Source organism: Daphnia magna, unplaced genomic scaffold (genome assembly GCF_020631705.1).
Source record: "Daphnia magna isolate NIES unplaced genomic scaffold, ASM2063170v1.1 Dm_contigs156, whole genome shotgun sequence".
NCBI classification, from domain to species: domain Eukaryota; kingdom Metazoa; phylum Arthropoda; class Branchiopoda; order Diplostraca; family Daphniidae; genus Daphnia; species Daphnia magna.
The window spans coordinates 1-22,841 of NW_025533145.1; positions in this window are offsets into that span (position 1 = coordinate 1).

Consider the following 22,841-nt stretch of genomic DNA (forward strand, 5'->3'; position numbering starts at 1 on the left):
ACATGCATTTCTAGAAGTAAAAACTCATGGTATAACAGTGTATTCACATTGAATACAAGTATATTTGATGCTGTTTACATATAGAAGTAAAAACTCATGGTATAACAGTGTATTCACATTGAATACAAGTATATTCCATGCTGCTGTTTACATATAGAAGTAAAAACTCATGGTATAACAGTGTATTCACATTGAATACAAGTATATTTGATGCTGTTTACATATAGAAGTAAAAACTCATGGTATAACAGTGTATTCACATTGAATACAAGTATATTCCAGGCAGTTTACATATAGAAGTAAAAACTCATGGTATAACAGTGTATTCACATTGAATACAAGTATATTCCATGCAGTTTACATATAGAAGTAAAAACTCATGGTATAACAGTGTATTCACATTGAATACAAGTATATTTGATGCTGTTTACATATAGAAGTAAAAACTCATGGTATAACAGTGTATTCACATTTAATACAAGTATATTTGATGCTGTTTACATATAGAAGTAAAAACCCCATGGTATAACAGTGTATTTACATTGAATACAAGTATATTTGATTCTGTTTACATATAGAAGTAAAAACTCATGGTATAACAGTGTATTCACATTGAATAAAGGTATATTTGATGCAGTATACAAATAGAAGTAAAAACTCATGGTATAACAGTGTATTCACATTGAATACAAGTATATTTGATGCAGTTTACATATAGAAGTAAAAACTCATGGTATAACAGTGTATTCACATTGAATACAAGTGTATATTCCATGCCGTTTACATATAGAAGTATAAACTCATGGTATAACAGTGTATTCACATTGAATACAAGTATATTCCATGCAGTTTACATATAGAAGTAAAAACTCATGGTATAACAGTGTATTCACATTGAATACAAGTATATTTGATGCTGTTTACATATAGAAGTAAAAACTCATGGTATAACAGTGTATTCACATTGAATACAAGTATATTTGATGCTGTTTACATATAGAAGTAAAAACTCATGGTATAACAGTGTATTCACATTGAATACAAGTATATTTGATGCTGTTTACATATAGAAGTAAAAACTCATGGTATAACAGTGTATTCACATTGAATACAAGTATATTCCATGCCGTTTACATATAGAAGTAAAAACTCATGGTATAACAGTGTATTCACATTGAATACAAGTATATTCCATGCAGTTTCATATATAGAAGTAAAAACTCATGGTATAACAGTGTATTCACATTGAATACAAGTATATTTGATGCTGTTTACACATAAAGAAGTAAAAACTCATGGTATAACAGTGTATTCACATTGAATATCAAAGTATATTTGATGCAGTATACATATAGAAGTAAAAACTCATGGTATAACAGTGTATTCACATTGAATACAAGTATATTCCATGCAGTTTACATATAGAAGTAAAAACTCATGGTATAACAGTGTATTCACATTGAATACAAGTATATTTGATGCTGTTTACATATAGAAGTAAAAACTCATGGTATAACAGTGTATTCACATTGAATACAAGTATATTTGATGCAGTTTACATATAGAAGTAAAAACTCATGGTATAACAGTGTATTCACATTGAATACAAGTATATTCCATGCCGTTTACATATAGAAGTAAAAACTTCATGGTATAACAGTGTATTCACATTGAATACAAGTATATTCCATGCTAGTTTACATATATAGAAGTAAAAACTCATGGTATAACAGTGTATTCACATTGAATACAAGTATATTTGATGCTGTTTACATATAGAAGTAAAAACTCATGTGGTATAACAGTGTATTCACATTGAATACAAGTATATTCTGAAGCTGTTTACATATAGAAGTAAAAACTCATGGTATAACAGTGTATTCACATTGAATACAAGTATATTCCATGCAGTTTACATATAGAAGTAAAACCTCATGGTATAACAGTGTATTCACATTGAATACAAGTATATTTGATGCTGTTTACATATAGAAGTAAAAACTCATGGTATAACAGTGTATTCACATTGAATACAAGTATATTTGATGCAGTTTACATATAGAAGTAAAAACTCATGGTATAACAGTGTATTCACATTGAATACAAGTATATTTGATGCTGTTTACATATAGAAGTAAAAACTCATGGTATAACAGTGTATTCACATTGAATACAAGTATATTTGATGCTGTTTACCTATAGAAGTAAAAACTCATGGTATAACAGTGTATTCACATTGAATACAAGTATATTTGATGCAGTTTACATTATAGAAGTAAAAACTCATGGTATAACAGTGTATTCACATTGAATACAAGTATATTCCATGCTGTTTTTACATATAGAAGTAAAAACTCATGGTATAACAGTGTATTCACATTGAATACAAGTATATTCCATGCAGTTTACATATAGAAGTAAAAACTCATGGTATAACAGTGTATTCACATTGAATACAAGTATATTTGATGCTGTTTACATATAGAAGTAAAAACTCATGGTATAACAGTGTATTCACATTGAATACAAGTATATTTGATGCTGTTTACATATAGAAGTAAAAACTCATGGTATAACAGTGTATTCACATTGAATACAAGTATATTCCATGCCGTTTACATATAGAAGTAAAAACTCATGGTATAACAGTGTATTCACATTGAATACAAGTATATTCCATGCAGTTTACATATAGAAGTAAAAACTCATGGTATAACAGTGTATTCACATTGAATACAAGTATATTTGATGCTGTTTACATATAGAAGTAAAAACTCATGGTATAACAGTGTATTCACATTGAATACAAGTATATTCATGATGCTGTTTACTATATAGAAGTAAAAACTCATGGTATAACAGTGTATTCACATTGAATACAAGTATATTTGATGCTGTTTACATATAGAAGTAAAAACTCATGGTATAACAGTGTATTCACATTGAATACAAGTATATTTGATGCAGTTTTACTTATAGAAGTAAAAACTCATGGTATAACAGTGTATTCACATTGAATACAAGTATATTTGATGCTGTTTACATATAGAAGTAAAAACTCATGGTATAACAGTGTATTCACATTGAATACAAGTATATTTGATGCAGTTTACATATAGAAGTAAAAACTCATGGTATAACAGTGTATTCACATTGAATACAAGTATATTTGATGCTGTTTACATATAGAAGTAAAAACTCATGATAAAACAGTGTATTCACATTGAATACAAGTATATTTCATGCAGTTTACATATAGAAGTAAAAACTCATGGTATAACAGTGTATTCACATTGAATACAAGTATATTTGATGCAGTTTACATATAGAAGTTAAAACTCATGGTATAACAGTGTATTCACATTGAATACAAGTATATTCCATGCAGTTTACATATAGAAGTAAAAACTCATGGTATAACAGTGTATTCACATTGAATACAAGTATATTTGATGCTGTTTACATATAGAAGTAAAAACTCATGGTATAACAGTGTATTCACATTGAATACAAGTATATTCCATGCCGTTTACATATAGAAGTAAAAACTCATGGTATAACAGTGTATTCACATTGAATACAAGTATATTCCATGCAGTTTACATATAGAAGTAAAAACTCATGGTATAACAGTGTATTCACATTGAATACAAGTATATTTGATGCTGTTTACATATAGAAGTAAAAACTCATGGTATAACAGTGTATTCACATTGAATACAAGTATATTTCATGCTGTTTACATATAGAAGTAAAAACTCATGGTATAACAGTGTATTCACATTGAATACAAGTATATTTGATGCTGTTTACATATAGAAGTAAAAACTCATGGTATAACAGTGTATTCACATTGAATACAAGTATATTTGATGCTGTTTACATATAAAAGTAAAAACTCATGGTATAACAGTGTATTCACATTGAATACAAGTATATTTGATGCAGTTTACATATAGAAGTAAAAACTCATGGTATAACAGTGTATTCACATTGAATACAAGTATATTCCATGCTGTTTACATATAGAAGTAAAAACTCTTATGGTATAACAGTGTATTCACATTGAATACAAGTATATTCCATGCAGTTTACATATAGAAGTAAAAACTCATGGTATAACAGTGTATTCACATTGAATACAAGTATATTTGATGCTGTTTACATATAGAAGTAAAAACTCATGGTATAACAGTGTATTCACATTGAATACAAGTATATTTGATGCTGTTTACATATAGAAGTAAAAACTCATGGTATAACAGTGTATTCACATTGAATACAAGTATATTCTGTGCAGTTTACATATAGAAGTAAAAACTCATGGTATAACAGTGTATTCACATTGAATACAAGTATATTTGATGCTGTTTACATATAGAAGTAAAAACTCATGGTATAACAGTGTATTCACATTGAATACAAGTATATTTGATGCTGTTTACATATAGAAGTAAAAACTCATGGTATAACAGTGTATTCACATTGAATACAAGTATATTTGATGCTGTTTACATATAGAAGTAAAAACTCATGGTATAACAGTGTATTCACATTGAATACAAGTATATTTCATGCAGTTTACATATAGAAGTAAAAACTCATGGTATAACAGTGTATTCACATTGAATACAAGTATATTTGATGCTGTTTACATATAGAAGTAAAAACTCATGGTATAACAGTGTATTCACATTGAATACAAGTATATTTCATGCAGTTTACATATAGAAGTAAAAACTCATGGTATAACAGTGTATTCACATTGAATACAAGTATATTTGATGCTGTTTCATTAAAATAGAAGTAAAAACTCATGGTATAACAGTGTATTCACATTGAATACAAGTATATTTGATGCAGTTTACATATAGAAGTAAAAACTCATGGTATAACAGTGTATTCACATTGAATACAAGTATATTTCATGCAGTTTACATATAGAAGTAAAAACTCATGGTATAACAGTGTATTCACATTGAATACAAGTATATTCCATGCAGTTTACATATAGAAGTAAAAACTCATGGTATAACAGTGTATTCACATTGAATACAAGTATATTTGATGCTGTTTACATATAGAAGTAAAAACTCATGGTATAACAGTGTATTCACATTGAATACAAGTATATTCCATGCCGTTTACATATAGAAGTAAAAACTCATGGTATAACAGTGTATTCACATTGAATACAAGTATATTCCATGCAGTTTACATATAGAAGTAAAAACTCATGGTATAACAGTGTATTCACATTGAATACAAGTATATTTGATGCTGTTTACATATAGAAGTAAAAACTCATGGTATAACAGTGTATTCACATTGAATACAAGTATATTTGATGCTGTTTACATATAGAAGTAAAAACTCATGGTATAACAGTGTATTCACATTGAATACAAGTATATTTGATGCTGTTTACATATAGAAGTAAAAACTCATGGTATAACAGTGTATTCACATTGAATACAAGTATATTCCATGCCGTTTACATATAGAAGTAAAAACTCATGGTATAACAGTGTATTCACTTTGAATACAAGTATATTCCATGCAGTTTACATATAGAAGTAAAAACTCATGGTATAACAGTGTATTCACATTGAATACAAGTATATTTGATGCTGTTTACATATAGAAGTAAAAACTCATGGTATAACAGTGTATTCACATTGAATACAAGTATATTTCATGCAGTTTACATATAGAAGTAAAAACTCATGGTATAACAGTGTATTCACATTGAATACAAGTATATTTCCATGCAGTTTACATATAGTAGTAAAAACTCATGGTATAACAGTGTATTCACATTGAATACAAGTATATTTGATGCTGTTTACATATATAAGTAAAAACTCATGGTATAACAGTGTATTCACATTGAATACAAGTATATTTGATGCAGTTTACATATAGAAGTAAAAACTCATGGTATAACAGTGTATTCACATTGAATACAAGTATATTCCATGCCGTTTACATATAGAAGTAAAAACTCATGGTATAACAGTGTATTCACATTGAATACAAGTATATTCCATGCAGTTTACATATAGAAGTAAAAACTCATGGTATAACAGTGTATTCACATTGAATACAAGTATATTTGATGCTGTTTACATATAGAAGTAAAAACTCATGGTATAACAGTGTATTCACATTGAATACAAGTATATTTGATGCTGTTTACATATAGAAGTAAAAACTCATGGTATAACAGTGTATTCACATTGAATACAAGTATATTCCATGCAGTTTACATATAGAAGTAAAAACTCATGGTATAACAGTGTATTCACATTGAATACAAGTATATTTGATGCTGTTTACATATAGAAGTAAAAACTCATGGTATTAACAGTGTATTCACATTGAATACAAGTATATTTGATGCAGTTTACATATAGAAGTAAAAACTCATGGTATAACAGTGTATTCACATTGAATACAAGTATATTTGATGCTGTTTACATATAGAAGTAAAAACTCATGGTATAACAGTGTATTCACATTGAATACAAGTATATTTGATGCTGTTTACATATAGAAGTAAAAACTCATGGTATAACAGTGTATTCACATTGAATACAAGTATATTTGTTCTATGCATGTTTACATATAGAAGTAAAAACTCATGGTATAACAGTGTATTCACATTGAATACAAGTATATTCCATGCAGTTTACATATAGAAGTAAAAACTCATAGTATAACAGTGTATTCACATTGAATACAAGTATATTCCATGCAGTTTACATATAGAAGTAAAAACTCATGGTATAACAGTGTATTCACATTGAATACAAGTATATTTGATGCTGTTTACATATAGAAGTAAAAACTCATGGTATAACAGTGTATTCACATTGAATACAAGTATATTTGATGCTGTTTACATATAGAAGTAAAAACTCATGGTATAACAGTGTATTCACATTGAATACAAGTATATTCCATGCCGTTTACATATAGAAGTAAAAACTCATGGTATAACAGTGTATTCACATTGAATACAAGTATATTCCATGCAGTTTACATATAGAAGTAAAAACTCATGGTATAACAGTGTATTCACATTGAATACAAGTATATTTGATGCTGTTTACATATAGAAGTAAAAACTCATGGTATAACAGTGTATTCACATTGAATACAAGTATAATTGATGCTGTTTACATATAGAAGAAGTAAAAAAACTCATGGTATAACAGTGTATTCACATTGAATACAAGTATATTTGATGCTGGTTTACATATAGAAGTAAAAACTCATGGTATAACAGTGTATTCACATTGAATACAAGTATATTTCATGCTAGTTTACATATAGAAGTAAAAAACTCATGGTATAACAGTGTATTCACATTGAATACAAGTATATTTGATGCTGTTTACATATAGAAGTAAAAACTCATGGTATAACAGTGTATTCACATTGAATACAAGTATATTTCATGCAGTTTACATATAGAAGTAAAAACTCATGGTATAACAGTGTATTCACATTGAATACAAGTATATTTGATGCTGTTTACATATAGAAGTAAAAACTCATGGTATAACAGTGTATTCACATTGAATACAAGTATATTTCGATGCAGTTTACATATAGAAGTAAAAACTCATGGTATAACAGTGTATTCACATTGAATACAAGTATATTTGATGCAGTTTACATATAGAAGTAAAAACTCATGGTATAACAGTGTATTCACATTGAATACAAGTATATTTCCATGCAGTTTACCTATAGAAGTAAAAACTCATGGTATAACAGTGTATTCACATTGAATACAAGTATATTTGATGCTGTTTACATATAGAAGTAAAAACTCATGGTATAACAGTGTATTCACATTGAATACAAGTATATTTGATGCAGTTTACATATAGAAGTAAAAACTCATGGTATAACAGTGTATTCACATTGAATACAAGTATATTCCATGCTGTTTACATATAGAAGTAAAAACTCATGGTATAACAGTGTATTCACATTGAATACAAGTATATTCCATGCAGTTTACATATAGAAGTAAAAACTCATGGTATAACAGTGTATTCACATTGAATACAAGTATATTTGATGCTGTTTACATATAGAAGTAAAAACTCATGGTATAACAGTGTATTCACATTGAATACAAGTATATTTCGATGCTGTTTACATATAGAAGTAAAAACTCATGGTATAACAGTGTATTCACATTGAATACAAGTATATTTGATGCTGTTTACATATAGAAGTAAAAAACTCATGGTATAACAGTGTATTCACATTGAATACAAGTATATTCCATGCCGTTTACATATAGAAGTAAAAACTCATGGTATAACAGTGTATTCACATTGAATACAAGTATATTCCATGCAGTTTACATATAGAAGTAAAAACTCATGGTATAACAGTGTATTCACATTGAATACAAGTATATTTGATGCTGTTTACATACATAGAAGTAAAAACTCATGGTATAACAGTGTATTCACATTGAATATAAAAGTATATTTGATGCAGTTTACATATAGAAGTAAAAACTCATGGTATAACAGTGTATTCACATTGAATACAAGTATATTCCATGCAGTTTACATATAGTAGTAAAAACTCATGGTATAACAGTGTATTCACATTGAATACAAGTATATTTGATGCTGTTTACATATAGAAAGTAAAAACTCATGGTATAACAGTGTATTCACATTGAATACAAGTATATTTCATGCAGTTTACATATAGAAGTAAAAACTCATGGTATAACAGTGTATTCACATTGAATACAAGTATATTCCATGCCGTTTACATATAGAAGTAAAAACTCATGGTATAACAGTGTATTCATTTTGAATACAAGTATATTCCATGCAGTTTACATATAGAAGTAAAAACTCATGGTATAACAGTGTATTCACATTGAATACAAGTATATTTGATGCTGTTTACATATAGAAGTAAAAACTCATGGTATAACAGTGTATTCACATTGAATACAAGTATATTTGATGCTGTTTACATATAGAAGTAAAAACTCATGGTATAACAGTGTATTCACATTGAATACAAGTATATTCCATGCTGCGATTTACATATAGAAGTAAAAACTCATGGTATAACAGTGTATTCACATTGAATGCAAGTATATTTGATGCTGTTTACATATAGAAGTAAAAACTCATGGTATAACAGTGTATTCACATTGAATACAAGTATATTTCATGCAGTTTACATATAGAAGTAAAAACTCATGGTATAACAGTGTATTCACATTGAATACAAGTATATTTGATGCTGTTTACATATAGAAGTAAAAACTCATGGTATGACAGTGTATTCACATTGAATACAAGTATATTTCATGCCTGTTTACATATAGAAGTAAAAACTCCATGGTATAACAGTGTATTCACATTGAATACAAGTATATTTGATGCAGTTCTTTTACATATAGAAGTAAAAACTCATGGTATAACAGTGTATTCACATTGAATACAAGTATATTCCATGCAGTTTACATATAGAAGTAAAAACTCATGGTATAACAGTGTATTCACATTGAATACAAGTATATTCCATGCAGTTTACTATTAGAAGTAAAAACTCATGGTATAACAGTGTATTCACATTGAATACAAGTATATTTGATGCTGTTTACATATAGAAGTAAAAACTCATGGTATAACAGTGTATTCACATTGAATACAAGTATATTTGATGCAGTTTACATATAGAAGTAAAAACTCATGGTATAACAGTGTATTTACATTGAATACAAGTATATTTGATGCTGTTTACATATAGAAGTAAAAACTCATGGTATAACAGTGTATTCACATTGAATACAAGTATAATTGATGCAGTTTATACATAGAAGTAAAAACTCATGGTATAACAGTGTATTCACATTGAATACAAGTATATTTCATGCTGTTTACATATAGAAGTAAAAACTCATGGTATAACAGTGTATTCACATTGAATACAAGTATATTTGATGCTGTTTACATATAGAAGTAAAAACTCATGGTATAACAGTGTATTCACATTGAATACAAGTATATTTGATGCTGTTTACATATAGAAGTAAAAACTCATGGTATAACAGTGTATTCACATTGAATACAAGTATATTTGATGCAGTTTACATATAGAAGTAAAAACTCATGGTATAACAGTGTATTCACATTGAATACAAGTATATTTGATGCAGTATACATATAGAAGTAAAAACTCATGGTATAACAGTGTATTCACATTGAATACAAGTATATTCCATGCCGTTTACATATAGAAGTAAAAACTCATGGTATAACAGTGTATTCACATTGAATACAAGTATATTCCATGCAGTTTACATATAGAAGTAAAAACTCATGGTATAACAGTGTATTCACATTGAATACAAGTATATTTGATGCTGTTTACATATAGAAGTAAAAGCTCATGGTATAACAGTGTATTCACATTGAATACAAGTATATTTTGATGCTGTTTACATATAGAAGTAAAAACTCATGGTATAACAGTGTATTCACATTGAATACAAGTATATTCCATGCAGTTTACATATAAGTAAAAACTCATGGTATAACAGTGTATTCACATTGAATGCAAGTATATTTGATGCTGTTTACATATAGAAGTAAAAACTCATGGTATAACAGTGTATTCACATTGAATACAAGTATATTCCAGGCAGTTTACATATAGAAGTAAAAACTCATATTAGAACAGTGTATTCACATTGAATACAAGTATATTCCATGCAGTTTACATATAGAAGTAAAAACTCATGGTATAACAGTGTATTCACATTGAATACAAGTATATTTGATGCTGTTTACATATAGAAGTAAAAACTCATGGTATAACAGTGTATTCACATTGAATACAAGTATATTCCATGCTGTTTACATATAGAAGTAAAAACTCATGGTATAACAGTGTATTCACATTGAATACAAGTATATTCCATGCAGTTTACATATAGAAGTAAAAACTCATGGTATAACAGTGTATTCACATTGAATACAAGTATATTTGATGCTGTTTACATATAGAAGTAAAAACTCATGGTATAACAGTGTATTCACATTGAATACAAGTATATTTCCATGCTGTTTACATATAGAAGTAAAAACTCATGGTATAACAGTGTATTCACATTGAATACAAGTATATTTGATGCTGTTTACATATAGAAGTAAAAACTCATGGTATAACAGTGTATTCACATTGAATACAAGTATATTTCATGCAGTTTACATATAGAAGTAAAAACTCATGGTATAACAGTGTATTCACATTGAATACAAGTATATTTCATGCTGTTTACATATAGAAGTAAAAACTCATGGTATAACAGTGTATTCACATTGAATACAAGTATATTTCATGCAGTTTACAAATAGAAGTAAAAACTCATGGTATAACAGTGTATTCACATTGAATACAAGTATATTTGATGCTGTTTACATATGAAGTAAAAACTCATGGTATAACAGTGTATTCACATTGAATACAAGTATATTTCATGCAGTTTACATATAGAAGTAAAAACTCATGGTATAACAGTGTATTCACATTGAATACAAGTATATTTGTATGCAGTTTACATATAGAAGTAAAAACTCATGGTATAACAGTGTATTCACATTGAATACAAGTATATTCCATGCAGTTTACATATAGAAGTAAAAACTCATGGTATAACAGTGTATTCACATTGAATACAAGTATATTTGATGCTGTTTACATATAGAAGTAAAAACTCATGGTATAACAGTGTATTCACATTGAATACAAGTATATTTGATGCAGTTTACATATAGAAGTAAAAACTCATGGTATAACAGTGTATTCACATTGAATACAAGTATATTTCATGCCGTTTACATATAGAAGTAAAAACTCATGGTATAACAGTGTATTCACTTTGAATACAAGTATATTCCATGCAGTTTACATATAGAAGTAAAAACTCATGGTATAACAGTGTATTCACATTGAATACAAGTATATTTGATGCTGTTTACATATAGAAGTAAAAACTCATGGTATAACAGTGTATTCACATTGAATACAAGTATATTTGATGCTGTTTACATATAGAAGTAAAAACTCATGGTATAACAGTGTATTCACATTGAATACAAGTATATTTGATGCTCGGTTTACATATAGAAGTAAAAACTCATGGTATAACAGTGTATTCACATTGAATACAAGTATATTCCATGCCGTTTACATATAGAAGTAAAAACTCATGGTATAACAGTGTATTCACATTGAATACAAGTATATTCCATGCAGTTTACATATAGAAGTAAAAACTCATGGTATAACAGTGTATTCACATTGAATACAAGTATATTTGATGCTGTTTACATATAGAAGTAAAAACTCATGGTATAACAGTGTATTCACATTGAATACAAGTATATTTGATGCAGTTTACATATAGAAGTAAAAACTCATGGTATAACAGTGTATTCACATTGAATACAAGTATATTCCATGCAGTTTACATATAGAAGTAAAAACTCATGGTATAACAGTGTATTAGTCACATTGAATACAAGTATATTTGATGCTGTTTACATATAGAAGTAAAAACTCATGGTATAACAGTGTATTCACATTGAATACAAGTATATTTGATGCAGTTTACATATAGAAGTAAAAACTCATGGTATAACAGTGTATTCACATTGAATACAAGTATATTTGATGCTGTTTACATATAGAAGTAAAAACTCATGGTATAACAGTGTATTCACATTGAATACAAGTATATTCCATGCAGTTTACATATAGAAGTAAAAACTCATGGTATAACAGTGTATTCACATTGAATGCAAGTATATTTGATGCTGTTTACATATAGAAGTAAAAACTCATGGTATAACAGTGTATTCACATTGAATACAAGTATATTTGATGCAGTTTACATATAGAAGTAAAAACTCATGGTATAACAGTGTATTCACATTGAATACAAGTATATTTGATGCTGTTTACATATAGAAGTAAAAACTCATGGTATAACAGTGTATTCACATTGAATACAAGTATATTTGATGCTGTTTACATATATAAAGTAAAAACTCATGGTATAACAGTGTATTCACATTGAATACAAGTATATTTGATGCAGTTCTGTTTACATATAGAAGTAAAAACTCATGGTATAACAGTGTATTCACATTGAATACAAGTATATTTCCATGCAGTTTACATATAGAAGTAAAAACTCATAGTATAACAGTGTATTCACATTGAATACAAGTATATTCCATGCAGTTTACATATAGAAGTAAAAACTCATGGTATAACAGTGTATTCACATTGAATACAAGTATATTTGATGCTGTTTACATATAGAAGTAAAAACTCATGGTATAACAGTGTATTCACATTGAATACAAGTATATTTCATGCAGTTTACATATAGAAGTAAAAACTCATGGTATAACAGTGTATTTCACATTGAATACAAGTATATTTGATGCTGTTTACATATAGAAGTAAAAACTCATGGTATAACAGTGTATTCACATTGAATACAAGTATATTTGATGCAGTATACAAATAAAGTAAAAACTCATGGTATAACAGTGTATTCACATTGAATACAAGTATATTTGATGCTGTTTACATATAGAAGTAAAAACTCATGGTTATAACAGTGTATTCACATTGAATACAAGTATATTTGATGCAGTTTACATATAGAAGTAAAAACTCATGGTATAACAGTGTATTCACATTGAATACAAGTATATTTGATACAGTTTATCATATAGAAGTTAAAACTCATGGTATAACAGTGTATTCACATTGAATACAAGTATATTTCATGCAGTTTACATATAGTAGTAAAAACTCATGGTATAACAGTGTATTCACATTGAATACAAGTATATTTGATGCTGTTTACATATAGAAGTAAAAACTCATGGTATAACAGTGTATTCACATTGAATACAAGTATATTTGATGCAGTTTACATATAGAAGTAAAAACTCATGGTATAACAGTGTATTCACATTGAATACAAGTATATTCCATGCTGTTTACATATAGAAGTAAAAACTCATGGTATAACAGTGTATTCACATTGAATACAAGTATATTCCATGCAGTTTACATATAGAAGTAAAAACTCATGGTATAACAGTGTATTCACATTGAATACAAGTATATTTGATGCTGTTTACATATAGAAGTAAAAACTCATGGTATAACAGTGTATTCACATTGAATACAAGTATATTTGATGCTGTTTACATATAGAAGTAAAAACTCATGGTATAACAGTGTATTCACATTGAATACAAGTATATTTGATGCAGTTTACATATAGAAGTAAAAACTCATGGTATAACAGTGTATTCACATTGAATACAAGTATATTCATAGGTATTTACATATAGAAGTAAAAACTCATGGTATAACAGTGTATTCACATTGAATACAAGTATATTTGATGCTGTTTACATCATAGAAGTAAAAACTCATGGTATAACAGTGTATTCACATTGAATACAAGTATATTTGATGCTGTTTACATATAGAAGTAAAAACTCATGGTATAACAGTGTATTCACATTGAATACAAGTATATTTGATGCAGTTTTTTTACATATAGAAGTAAAAACTCATGGTATAACAGTGTATTCACATTGAATACAAGTATATTCCATGCAGTTTACATATAGAAGTAAAAACTCATGGTATAACAGTGTATTCACATTGAATACAAGTATATTTCATGCTAGTTTACATATAGAAGTAAAACACTCATGGTATAACAGTGTATTCACATTGAATACAAGTATATTTCGATGCAGTTTACATATAGAAGTATAAAACTCATGGTATAACCAGTGTATTCACATTGAATACAAGTATATTTGATGCTGTTTACATATAGAAGTAAAAACTCATGGTATAACAGTGTATTCACATTGAATACAAGTATATTTCCATGCAGTTTACATATAGAAGTAAAAACTCATGGTATAACAGTGTATTCACATTGAATACAAGTATATTTGATGCTGTTTACATATAGAAGTAAAAACTCATGGTATAACAGTGTATTCACATTGAATACAAGTATATTTGATGCTGTTTACATATAGAAGTAAAAACTCATGGTATAACAGTGTATTCACATTGAATACAAGTATATTTGATGCAGTATCATATAGAAGTAAAAACTCATGGTATAACAGTGTATTCACATTGAATACAAGTATATTTGATGCGAGTACCATATAGAAGTAAAAACTCATGGTATAACAGTGTATTCACATTGAATACAAGTATATTCCATGCAGTTTACATATAGAAGTAAAAACTCATGGTATAACAGTGTATTCACATTGAATACAAGTATATTCTGATGCTGTTTACATATAGAAGTAAAAACTCCATGGTATAACAGTGTATTCACATTGAATACAAGTATATTTGATGCTGTTTACATATAGAAGTAAAAACTCATGGTATAACAGTGTATTCACATTTGAATACAAGTATATTCTGATGCTGTTTACCTATAGAAGTAAAAACTCATGGTATAACAGTGTATTCACATTGAATACAAGTATATTCATGATCTAGTTTACATATAGAAGTAAAAACTCATGGTATAACAGTGTATTCACATTGAATACAAGTTATATTCCATGCGTTTACATATAAAGTAAAACTCATGGTATAACAGTGTATTCACATTGAATACAAGTATATTCCATTAGAAGTATAAAACTCATGGTATAACAGTGTATTCACATTGAATACAAGTATATTTGATGCTGTTTACATATAGAAGTAAAAACTCATGGTATAACAGTGTATTCACATTGAATACAAGTATATTTGATGCTGTTTACATATAGAAGTAAAAACTCATGGTATAACAGTGTATTCACATTGAATACAAGTATATTCCATGCAGTTTACATATAGAAGTAAAAACTCATGGTATAACAGTGTATTCACATTGAATACAAGTATATTTGATGCTGTTTACATATAGAAGTAAAAACTCATGGTATAACAGTGTATTCACATTGAATACAAGTATATTTGATGCTGTTTTTACATATATAGAAGTAAAAACTCATGGTATAACAGTGTATTCACATTGAATACAAGTATATTTGATGCAGTTTATCATATAGAAGTAAAAACTCATGGTATAACAGTGTATTCACATTGAATACAAGTATATTTGATGCAGTTTACATATAGAAGTAAAAACTCATGGTTATAACAGTGTATTCACATTGAATACAAGTATATTCCATGCAGTTTACATATAGAAGTAAAAACTCATGGTATAACAGTGTATTCACATTGAATACAAGTATATTTGATGCTGTTTACATATAGAAGTAAAAACTCATGGTATAACAGTGTATTCACATTGAATACAAGTATATTCCATGCAGTTTACCTATAGTAAGTAAAAACTCATGGTATAACAGTGTATTCACATTGAATACAAGTATATTTGATGCTGTTTACATATAGAAGTAGTAAAACTCATGGTATAACAGTGTATTCACATTGAATACAAGTATATTTGATGCAGTATACATATAGAAGTAAAAACTCATGGTATAACAGTGTATTCACATTGAATACAAGTATATTCCATGCCGTTTACATATAGAAGTAAAAACTCATGGTATAACAGTGTATTCACTTTGAATACAAGTATATTCCATGCAGTTTACATATAGAAGTAAAAACTCATGGTATAACAGTGTATTCACATTGAATACAAGTATATTTGATGCTGTTTACATATAGAAGTAAAAACTCATGGTATAACAGTGTATTCACATTGAATACAAGTATATTTGATGCTGTTTACATATAGAAGTAAAAACTCATGGTATAACAGTGTATTCACATTGAATACAAGTATATTTGATGCTGTTTACATATAGAAGTAAAAACTCATGGTATAACAGTGTATTCACATTGAATACAAGTATATTTGATGCAGTATACATATAGAAGTAAAAACTCATGGTATAACAGTGTATTCACATTGAATACAAGTATATTTGATGCAGTTTACATATAGAAGTTAAAAACTCATGGTATAACAGTGTATTCACATTGAATACAAGTATATTCATTGAGTTTACATATAGAAGTAAAAACTCATGGTATAACAGTGTATTCACATTGAATACAAGTATATTTGATGCTGTTTACATATAGAAGTAAAAACTCATGGTATAACAGTGTATTCACATTGAATACAAGTATATTTGATGCAGTTTACATATAGAAGTAAAAACTCATGGTATAACAGTGTATTCACATTGAATACAAGTATATTCCATGCTGTTTACATATAGAAGTAAAAACTCATGGTATAACAGTGTATTCACATTGAATACAAGTATATTCCATGCAGTTTACATATAAAATACAGTAAAAGTATAACAGTGTATTCACATTGAATACAAGTATATTTGATGCTGTTTACATATAGAAGTAAAAACTCATGGTATAACAGTGTATTCACATTGAATACAAGTATATTTGATGCTGTTTACATATAGAAGTAAAAACTCATGGTATAACAGTGTATTCACATTGAATACAAGTATATTTGATGCAGTTTACATATAGAAGTAAAAACTCATGGTATAACAGTGTATTCACATTGAATACAAGTATATTTGATGCAGTTTATATATAGAAGTAAAAACTCATGGTATAACAGTGTATTCACATTGAATACAAGTATATTTGATGCTGTTTACATATAGAAGTAAAAACTCATGGTATAACAGTGTATTCACATTGAATACAAGTATATTTGATGCTGTTTACATATAGAAGTAAAAATAAAATAGTTCACATTGAATACAAGTATATTTATGCTATATATTATAAAAACTCATGGTATAACAGTGTATTCACATTGAATACAAGTATATTTCATGCAGTTTACATATAGAAGTAAAAACTCATGGTATAACAGTGTATTCACATTGAATACAAGTATATTTGATGCTGTTTACATATAGAAGTAAAAACTCATGGTATAACAGTGTATTCACATTGAATACAAGTATATTTGATGCTGTTTACATATAGAAGTAAAAACTCATGGTATAACAGTGTATTCACATTGAATACAAGTATATTTGATGCAGTTTACATATAGAAGTAAAAACTCATGGTATAACAGTGTATTCACATTGAATACAAGTATATTTGATGCAGTTTAATACATATAGAAGTAAAAACTCATGGTATAACAGTGTATTCACATTGAATACAAGTATATTTCCATGCGTTTAATATAGAGTATAAACTTTGAATACAAGTATATTCCATGCATATAGAAGTAAAAACTCATGGTATAACAGTGTATTCACATTGAATACAAGTATATTTGATGCTGTTTACATATAGAAGTAAAAACTCATGGTATAACAGTGTATTCACATTGAATACAAGTATATTTGATGCTGTTTACATATAGAAGTAAAAACTCATGGTATAACAGTGTATTCACATTGAATACAAGTATATTTGATGCTGTTTACATATAGAAGTAAAAACTCATGGTATAACAGTGTATTCACATTGAATACAAGTATATTTGATGCAGTTTACATATAGAAGTAAAAACTCATGGTATAACAGTGTATTCACATTGAATACAAGTATATTCCATGCAGTTTACATATAGAAGTAAAAACTCATGGTATAACAGTGTATTCACATTGAATACAAGTATATTTGATGCTGTTTACATATAGAAGTAAAAACTCATGGTATAACAGTGTATTCACATTGAATACAAGTATATTTGATGCAGTTTACATATAGAAGTAAAAACTCATGGTATAACAGTGTATTCACATTGAATACAAGTATATTTGATGCTGTTTACATATAGAAGTAAAAACTCATGGTATAACAGTGTATTCACATTGAATACAAGTATATTTGATGCTGTTTACCTATAGAAGTAAAAACTCATGGTATAACAGTGTATTCACATTGAATACAAGTATATTTGATGCAGTATACATATTTACATATAGAAGTAAAAACTCATGGTATAACAGTGTATTCACATTGAATACAAGTATATTTCATGCAGTTTACATATAGAAGTAAAAACTCATATTATAAGTATAGTGTATTCACATTGAATACAAGTATATTTGATGCTGTTTACATATAGAAGTAAAAACTCATGGTATAACAGTGTATTCACATTGAATACAAGTATATTTGATGCTGTTTACATATAGAAGTAAAAAACATGGTATAACAGTGTATTCACATTGAATACAAGTAAATTTGATGCAGTATAAAAAATTCATGGTATAACAGTGTATTTACATTGAATACAAGTATATTTGATTCTTTTTACATATAGAAGTAAAAACTCATGATATCACAGTGTATTCACATTGAATACAAGTATATTTGATGCAGTATACAAATAGAAGTAAAAACTCATGGTATAACAGTGTATTCACATTGAATACAAGTATATTTGATGCTGTTTACATATAGAAGTAAAAACTCATGGTAAAACAGTGTATTCACATTGAATACAAGTTTATTTGATGCAGTTTACATATAGAAGTAAAAACTCATGGTATAACAGTGTATTCACATTGAATAAAAGTATATTTGATGCAGTATACATATAGAAGTAAAAACTCATGGTATAACAGTGTATTCACATTGAATACAAGTATATTCCATGCAGATTACAAATAGAAGTAAAAACACATGGTATAACAGTGTATTCACATTGAATGCAAGTATATTTGATGCTGTTTACATATAGAAGTAAAAACTCATGGTATAACAGTGTATTCACATTGAATACAAGTATATTTGATGCTGTTTACATATAGAAGTAAAAACTCATGAAAAAAAAGGTATTTACATTGAATACAAGTATATTTGATTCTGTTTACATATAGAAGTAAAAACTCATGGTATAACAGTGTATTCACATTGAATACAAGTATATTTGATGCAGTATACAAATAGAAGTAAAAACTCATGGTATAACAGTGTATTCACATTGAATACAAGTATATTCCATGCCGTTTACATATAGAAGTATAAACTCATGGTATAACAGTGTATTCACTTTGAATACAAGTATATTCCATGCAGTTTACTATATAGAAGTAAAAACTCATGGTATAACAGTGTATTCACATTGAATACAAGTATATTTGATGCTGTTTACATATAGAAGTAAAAGCTCATGGTATAACAGTGTATTCACATTGAATACAAGTATATTTGATGCTGTTTACATATAGAAGTAAAAACTCATGGTATAACAGTGTATTCACATTGAATACAAGTATATTTGATGCTGTTTACATATAGAAGTTAAAACTCATGGTATAACAGTGTATTCACATTGAATACAAGTATATTCCATGCCGTTTACATATAGAAGTATTAACTCATGGTATAACAGTGTATTCACTTTGAATACAAGTATATTCCATGCAGTTTACATATAGAAGTAAAAACTCATGGTATAACAGTGTATTCACATTGAATACAAGTATATTTGATGCTGTTTACATATAGAAGTAAAAGCTCATGGTATAACAGTGTATTCACATTGTATAAAAGTATATTTGATGCAGTATACATATAGAAGTTAAAACTCATGGTATAACAGTGTATTCACATTGAATACAAGTATATTCCATGCAGTTTACATATAGTAGTAAAAATTCATGGTATAACAGTGTATTCACATTGAATACAAGTATATTTGATGCTGTTTACATATATAAGTAAAAACTCATGGTATAACAGTGTATTCACATTGAATAAAAGTATATTTGATGCAGTATACATATAGAAGTAAAAACTCATGGTATAACAGTGTATTCACATTGAAAACAAGTATATTCCATGCCGTTTACATATAGAAGTATTAACTCATGGTATAACAGTGTATTCACTTTGAATACAAGTATATTCCATGCAGTTTACATATAGAAGTAAAAACTCATGGTATAACAGTGTATTCACATTGAATACAAGTATATTTGATGCTGTTTACATATAGAAGTAAAAGCTCATGGTATAACAGTGTATTCACATTGAATACAAGTATATTTGATGCTGTTTACATATAGAAGTAAAAACTCATGGTATAACAGTGTATTCACATTGAATACAAGTATATTCAATGCAGATTACATATAGAAGTAAAAACTCATGGTATAACAGTGTATTCACATTGAATGCAAGTATATTTGATGCTGTTTACATATAGAAGTAAAAACTCATGGTATAACAGTGTATTCACATTGAATACAAGTATATTTGATGCAGTATACATATAGAAGTAAAAACTCATGGTATAACAGTATATTCACATTTAATACAAGTATATTTGATGCTGTTTACCTATATAGAAGTAAAAACTCATGGTATAACAGTGTATTCACATTGAATACAAGTATATTTGATGCTGTTTACCTATAGAAGTAAAAATTCATGGTATAACAGTGTATTCACATTGAATACAAGTATATTTGATGCAGTATACATATTTACATATAGAAGTAAAAACTCATGGTATAACAGTGTATTCACATTGAATACAAGTATATTCCAGGCAGTTTACATATAGAAGTAAAAACTCATATTAGAACAGTGTATTCACATTGAATACAAGTATATTCCATGCAGTTTACATATAGAAGTAAAAACTCATGGTATAACAGTGTATTCACATTGAATACAAGTATATTTGATGCTGTTTACATATAGAAGTAAAAACTCATGGTATAACAGTGTATTCACATCTAATACAAGTATATTTGATGCTGTTTACATATAGAAGTAAAAACTCTTGGTATAACAGTGTATTCACATTGAATACAAGTAAATTTGATGCAGTATACATATAGAAGTAAAAATTCATGGTATAACAGTGTATTCACATTGAATACAAGTATATTTGATTCTGTTTACATATAGAAGTAAAAACTCATGATATCACAGTGTATTCACATTGAATACAAGTATATTTGATGCAGTATACAAATAGAAGTAAAAACTCATGGTATAACAGTGTATTCACATTGAATACAAGTATATTTGATGCTGTTTACATATAGAAGTAAAAACTCATGGTAAAACAGTGTATTCACATTGAATACAAAATTATTTGATGCAGTTTACATATAGAAGTAAAAACTCATGGTATAACAGTGTATTCACATTGAATAAAAGTATATTTGATGCAGTATACATATAGAAGTAAAAACTCATGGTATAACAGTGTATTCACATTGAATACAAGTATATTCCATGCAGATTACAAATAGAAGTAAAAACACATGGTATAACAGTGTATTCACATTGAATACAAGTATATTTGATGCAGTATACAAATAGAAGTAAAAACTCATGGTATAACAGTGTATTCACATTGAATACAAGTATATTTGATGCTGTTTACATATAGAAGTAAGAACTCATGGTATAACAGTGTATTCACATTGAATACAAGTATATTTGATGATGTTTACATATAGATGTAAAAACTCATGGTATAACAGTGTATTCACATTGAATACAACTATATTTGATCCTTTTTATATATAGAAGTAAAAACTCATGGTATAACAGTGTATTCACATTGAATACAAGTATATTTGATGCTGTTTACATATAGAAGTACAAACTCATGGTATAACAGTGTATTCACATTGAATACAAGTATATTTGATGCAGTTTACATATAGAAGTAAAAACTCATGGTATAACAGTGTATT